At 46.9% G+C, this 6,987-nt stretch overlaps 1 pseudogene; it reads left to right on the plus strand.

The window, feature by feature from the left end:
* LOC123157878 (denticleless protein homolog) overlaps nt 1-6,075 on the plus strand; it is a 78,168-nt pseudogene extending 72,093 nt beyond the window's left edge.
* The last annotated feature ends 912 nt before the right edge of the window (nt 6,076-6,987 follow it).

Below are 6,987 nucleotides of genomic sequence, written 5' to 3' on the forward strand. Positions count from 1 at the left end.
GCACCATTAGTAACCAGGGTTACTAATGGCACATTTGTAGGTGGTGCGCCATTAGTAACCTGGGACCAACTAGATATTTTTGGACAGCCACCTACCACACTCACTTTCCCCACTTCATTCTCTCCACCTCCTCCTCCAAGCTTGTCTCGGCTGCCTCCTCTTCCTCACTTCATTTGCACCATAGATTCATCCAAATTAAGTGGTTAAATTACCTTTTTTGTTAGGTAAGTAAGGGGAAAGCTTTCTTTATATTGTAGATCTACTTTTTTCTCCCTCCAACAACGTGCACATGCACTTTTTATGGCCTAGCTAGATCTATGTATGTTTGTGGTGTTGCATATGTTTGTGGTGTTGCATATATGTTTGTGTTTGCAGGTACTGGTATTTGAAATGCGATAGTTGCCAATATTTTGCCGGAATGTTGATTCATTTCCATTTTGGCAAGAATTTTGCACTATGCATTCTTTTCAGTCCTATTTTTAGGCAAAGTCATGCCAAATTTTTTCTTGGTTCTAAAATATCGTTTTGCTCTACCCCGCAGGCGACCATGGTCCGCACGATGACCGAAGGCATCATGAATAGGTTTTTGAGCTCCGCAAATGCCGAGATGCTTTAAAGAACGAGACGGAGATAAGATGTCCGTGTCAAAGATGTGATCTGAGGAGCCTTATGGACCCAGATTCCGTACAGGTGCGGGACCACCTGCTCTTGCGTGGTTTCATGGATGGATATTGGTGGCAAGGTGATGAAGATGATTATGAAGTCGTCAATGAGGGTCGGGCAAGAAATGAGGAAGGGCATGAGCAAGACAACCGCGGCGAGGGCGGGTGAGGATACGAAGAATCTACAGGACATGATCACAAAGTAGATGCAGTACACAGTCATCATGTAGAAGATGCCGGACATGATGATGAGGAAGACGCCAGAGTAGACGAAGGGCATGATCATGAATATAAACATGCCGGAGCAGACGACGATAGACCATCGATGGGCTGGGTGCAGGACCCGCATATTCAAGAGCTGCTTCTCAAGCAGACGGATAATGCAAGAGCTGCCACCCGAGAGAAAGCCAAGCTGGATAAACTGGAGATAGACGCAGTTACTCCATTGTATGAAGGATGCAGGCCCGAGGATACCTGCCTAAAAGTAATGCTCATGGCTCTGGAGATGAAGATAAAACACAAAATGACCGACGCATGCTTCGACGAGAACATGCCATTCTGGCACGAACGTCTTCCCAAGGGGAACAAGTGCCTGACCAGTTTCGAGGAGGCGAAGAAAATCGTGTGTCCTCTGGATTTACCACACGTGAAATACCATGTGTGCATGAACAATTGCATCATTTATCGGGACGAGCACGCGGAGTCTACCATATGTCCGGTGTGCGGTGTCACTCGATACAAGAAGAGGAAGAAAGCTCCTATAAAAGTGGTGTTGTACTTACTGATCGCTCCTCGTCTGCAGCGGTATTTCGCGGACCCTAAGGTAGCAAAGCTCCTGCGTTGGCACACGGATAGGGAGGAGAAGAAGCGAGAAGATGACGGAAATGATCCGGAGATAAATAAAAAAGACAAGATGTTGAGTCACCCTAAGGATGCGAGCCAGTGGCAAGCGTTGAACTTCGAATACCCAAAATTTGGGAACGATCCAAGGAACATCATGCTGGGCGCGAGCACCGATGGAGTTAATCCATTTGGCAGCCAGAGAAGCACACATAGCACCTTGCCAGTGTTTGTGTGGATGTACAACCTTCCCCCCTGGTTGTGCATGAACAGGAAGTACATTCACATGAGTATGTTAATTGAAGGGCCAAAACAACCAGGGAACGACATCAATCTGTATCTGGGGCTGCTGAAAGAGGAGCTAGACACGTTGTGGAAAATGTCAGCCAATACATGGGACACCGCAGAGAAAGAATATTTCCCTTGAGAGCCGCAACGATGGTGCAGGACTATCTCGGTTATGGATATGTCGTGGGGCAGGTGGTCCACGGATTTTCTGGATGCATCAGGTGCATGGATGATACAATGTATCGCTAGCTAGATAGAGATCCCAGGTCTTTGAAAACCGTGTTCATGGGACATTGAAGGTGGATTCGCGACGATGACTCATGGAGGAAACGCAAGGATATGTTCGATGGTGAAACCGAACCCCGAAGACGCCCGCGTACGAGGAGCGGCGAGGAAATAGACGAGATGTTGAAAAATTGGAAAGATTGCCCACTGCCGGGAAAGAAGCAAAAGGCGCCAGAGCGGGGAAAGAAGCGAAAGGCGCCAAAGCCGCTGTTGAAGGTATGGGAAACGAGGTCTATTTTCTGGGACTTGTCGTACTAGAAGATCCATCGTGTGCCTCATAGCCTTGATGTCATGCATATCACGAAGAACGTGTGCGAGAGTCTGCTCGGTACCCTTCTCAACATGCCAGAGAGGACCAAAGATGGGCCGAAAGCAAGGGCAGACTTGAAATCAATGGGCATCAGGGAGGAGCTTCACGCTAATGATGATGATGATGAGGCGAAGCAGGACACAGAAAGTCGTCACAAAGGCAAAAAGGCTAGAAGACCGGAAATGACTTCCCTCCCGCGTGCTTCACTCTAAGTCAGGAGGAGATCGATAAGTTTTGCACCTGCTTCGTAGGAGTAAAACTTCCTTACGGTTACACGGGGAAGATAAGCAGATACCTAGACTCACCGAAGCAGAAGTTCAGCGGGATGAAGTCTCACGACTGTCACATGCTGATGATGCAGATACTTCCAGTTGCAATCCGTGGGATCATGGACGCGCACGTCCGTGAAATGCTATTTGGCCTATGCAACTTTTTCGATGTCATCTCTCGGAAGTCGGTTGGCGTGAGGCAACTCAGAAGGCTACACGAAGAGATCATGGTGATACTATGCGATCTTGAGATGTACTTCCCGCCCGCATTCTTCGATGTTATGGTGCATCTGCTGGTCCATATCATGGAGGATATCATCCAACTCGGGCCGACGTTCCTGCACATCATGATGTCGTTCGAAAGGATGAATGGTCTCATCAAAGGATACGTTCGCAACATGTCATATCCAAAGGGAAGCATAGCCAGGGGCTTTCTGACCAAAGAGTGCATCTCCTATCGCACGAATTATCTAGGCATCGAGAACCCCGTTGGTCTACCCGTCAACAGGCACCTCGGCAGGCTCGCTGGATGGGGTCACCGTGAGGGTCGCCACGAAATGCATGTCAACTTCAAGGGCCGACTCGCCAACTTTGAAAGAGCAAACCTAGTTGCGCTACAACACATAGATGTGGTCGATCCTTGGGTGGTAGAGCACAAAACCTTTATTGAGAAGACATACAAGGACCGAGGCCAACAGAGGACGGACGGAGATATAATCAAAGAGCACAACTCATGTTTCACGCGTTGGTTCAAGCAGAAGCTTCTGTCGTACCCTTTACATGAGGATTCTTCCACGGAAGAACAACTCATATTCGCCTTGTCACATGGCGCCGAGCACAACCTGATGACATATGAGGCGTATGATATCAATGGCTACATATTCTACACCGAGGGAAAGGACATGAAGGGCAATGGTTATCAGAACTCTGGGGTAACGATGGAATCCTACACCGGTAACGACAAGGACAGATACTACGGAAGGATCGAGGAGATCTGGGAGCTGAGCTACGCTGGAGAGAAGGTCTCGATGTTCTGTGTTAGATGGGCCAAGAGCGTCCTAAAAGAAGATTGGTATTTCACCAGCATGGTTATACCCGAAGCCAAATCCAAGACCGCGGGCGCAAACGTCACCGCGAAAAATGAGCCATGGGTACTGGCTTCCCAAGTGGACCAATGCTTCTTCATTACCGACCCGTCAAAGCCCAGTCGTGTTGTCGTGAGGAGAGGCAAAAGGAAGATCATTGGAATGGATGGAGTCGCCAATGAGCAAGACTTCGACAAGTACGGCGACCCGAAGATGGAACATGACGATGATGATGAAGTAATAGCATACACCACAAGAAGAAGCAGGACCACCCTACCTAAAGGACGTCCTTCAAGAGAAGAACTCCATTTACGAAAAATAAGGGCAAGAAGATTGTGAACAGATAGCTAGCTAAGATCGATTGTATTTAAATTGTGGCCTTCATTTCTCGATTGTATTTCGACATATTGAAATAATATTTCTTCTGTTCTAGTGTCCTCATGAATATTTATTTATGTTTATTATGGTATTGAATTTCTAACTCGCAAAAAGTATTGAATTTGTTAATATTTTTTGAACTCATGAATATTTTTAAATTTCATGGGCACTTTTTGAATTCATGAATATTTTTTCAAATTTGATGATATTTTTTCATATTCATAAATGTTTTACCAATTCACAAATGAATGCAACTAAAAATTCAAAAAAGATACTGATGATATTTTTAAATAACAAATTTGATGATATTTTGAAATAACAAATTTGATGATATTTTTTCATATTCATAAATATTTTCAAATAACAAATTTGATCATATTTTTTCACATTCATAAATGTTTTCAAATTTGATCGTTATTTTCTAAAAAATTATTAGACGCAACTAAAAATAAAAAAATTACTTATGGAGCCCCCCCCCCCCCCCCCGCGGCAGATCCCTCCATCTCGATCGCTATCCCCCTCGCTGGATCCCCCTCGCCGTCGACGACCCCCCGCACCCTCCCCCGCTCCACCACCGCCGATGACCCCCTGCACCCTCCCCCGCTCCATCACCGACGACCCCGACACCCTCCCCTGTCTCCTTGCTCGGTTGCCCCAAACGGAATCGGCCGAGCGCACCACCCACCCCCTCCCTCCCCCCCCAGCGAGACCTAGGGTTCAAGCCGCCGTTGCCGGCCCTCCGCTAGGCAACAATAAGTCCTAAAAAAATTACCCTAGCGGTGCGTCATTGCTATGCAAAATAAAAGATTACTAATGGCGCACTGTCAGGAGGTCCACCATTGCTATCATTTTTTTACTAATGGCGCACCGCTAGGGGTGCGCCATTACTAACCTTCCCCCTCTAGCTAATCCCCCATTCGCCCGATCCCCCTTCCCTCCCACGCCACACCCGCCCCGACGACCCCCGCGCCCGCTCCACACCCGCTCCGACGACCCCCGCGCCCGCTCCGACGACCGCCGCTGCCACAAGGAGAGGAGGAGCCCCGCCTCCACAAGGAGAGGAGGATCCCCGCCGCCACCAAGGGGAAGAGGCCACCGCCGCCACCGAGGGGAGGAGCCCTGCCGCCACCAAGAGGAGGAACCTCGCCGCCAGATCTTCAACGCCCCACCGCCGCGAGAACATCGACGTCCTCCTCCGCCGGTTCGAGGTGATTCCTACCCTCTTCTCCATTTCTCCATCTCCTCCCCTGCAAACCCTAGGGCCGAATCTTCTTGCTCCTTGTCCCACACCCAGTGGCCATTGCTCCATTTTGCAGCAGCTCACTGCGTCCATCGATGAGGCTGGGTGCCTCCATGGCCATCCTTCTCCTCTCCTAGTTGGCTCTGTCATGGAGTTTGTTTGTCTGCCTGTCTCTTCTAATTGTAGCTCCAGTAGCCTTCAAATATTGGTTGTAATTTAGGTGGCTATTTAATTGTTTTTTATCAACATGTAGTGAATTGTATGGACACTCACCCTCCAGTGTTTGCTTTCACCTATACACACTCCAGGATGGTACTGGGATCATTGCTCGAGGGGTAGTACTCTCTAAAAGCCCGTGAAATGAATCTTAGTTGCACTTTTGTGTAGTGAGGTCAAATACAATGTGATTCACTGGTGGCTGTCAATGTGTAGGTTTTGTAGTTGTGCTGATTTTAAAATTGTGTGCTCCCTCACATGAATCTAGTGGTCAGTCCTTTGACTTGTGTTGAACCTCGTCACTTCATTAAAAGTTTAGTCTTTTTCGACATTGAACTTTGTGCTTAGTCCTTTGTAAATTAAACTGAACTGTCTGTGGTAGATAAACTAAGCGTTGTGGCCATGCTTGATGCAGGAGCTCAAGAACCTGCGGCCGCAGCTCTACTCCGCCTCCGAGTACTGCGAGAAGTCCTACCTCAACACCCACCAGAAGCAGATGTGAGTAGCCACCTCTGCTGCTCCTCCTCTCCTCCATTAGAAGTAGTCGCAGAGTTATTGAGTGGACGGACATGCTTAGATGGGCCTGGAAGACAGGAAGAACATTTAACTTGAAATGGTCATGAATTGGAACTAAGTGTGTGTAGAACAGTGACAACTACACTAGTTTTGTAGCCTCCAGCAAGTTTACGAGCAAACAGAATTTTCCTTCTCTTTTAGAAATAAGCAGGCAGCTCCCTGATCGGTGTTGTTGTTGGTTGCTGAAAAAAACGAGTTACCAGTGCACAAACTAGTTACCAGTGTTGTTGTTGGTTGTAGTCTGAAACATTCCTTGTTTTTTTTGCACAAATTATCCACCTTAAATCCTAAGTACCTTTGATTTTGATAGTTTTGCTGTCAGTTGTCTGTAAATCTTATGCTACTGGCTGCACTGTGCTCTACTGATTGAAGAAGCAAATGCCTTTCTTATGTCCAGTGCTCTAGACTATAGTTACTTCTATATATTTTCTGATGCATTAGTAACGTGCCAGAATATAGGGCATTTGTTCATTAGCCTAGTGTTCTCTTGGATTACCGTAACCAGCGAGAACCAAAGGTCCTTGTCCTGAGAATGATTCCATTTTCTGGACCATGTACCTTTCTATGCCCATGTATATGATGTACTTTGAGTCAGCATATCCTAATAGGTGTTCTAGTGCAGTTTTGTGTATCTCTAGCTCATTGGGATATGAAGATGCTACAAGCACTTGATCTGTGACGCACATGTGGTGTAACATATGGACTTTGAAATGTTTTACTTTCATGACATGATTAGCAACACAGCAGAACATAGAGCATTGATGTGGCAGTACTGTTGGAAATATGCCCTAGAGGCAATAATAAATTAGTTATTATTATTATATTTCCTTGTTCATGA

The sequence above is a fragment of the Triticum aestivum genome, chromosome 7B, assembly GCF_018294505.1.
Source record: "Triticum aestivum cultivar Chinese Spring chromosome 7B, IWGSC CS RefSeq v2.1, whole genome shotgun sequence".
NCBI lineage: Eukaryota > Viridiplantae > Streptophyta > Magnoliopsida > Poales > Poaceae > Triticum > Triticum aestivum.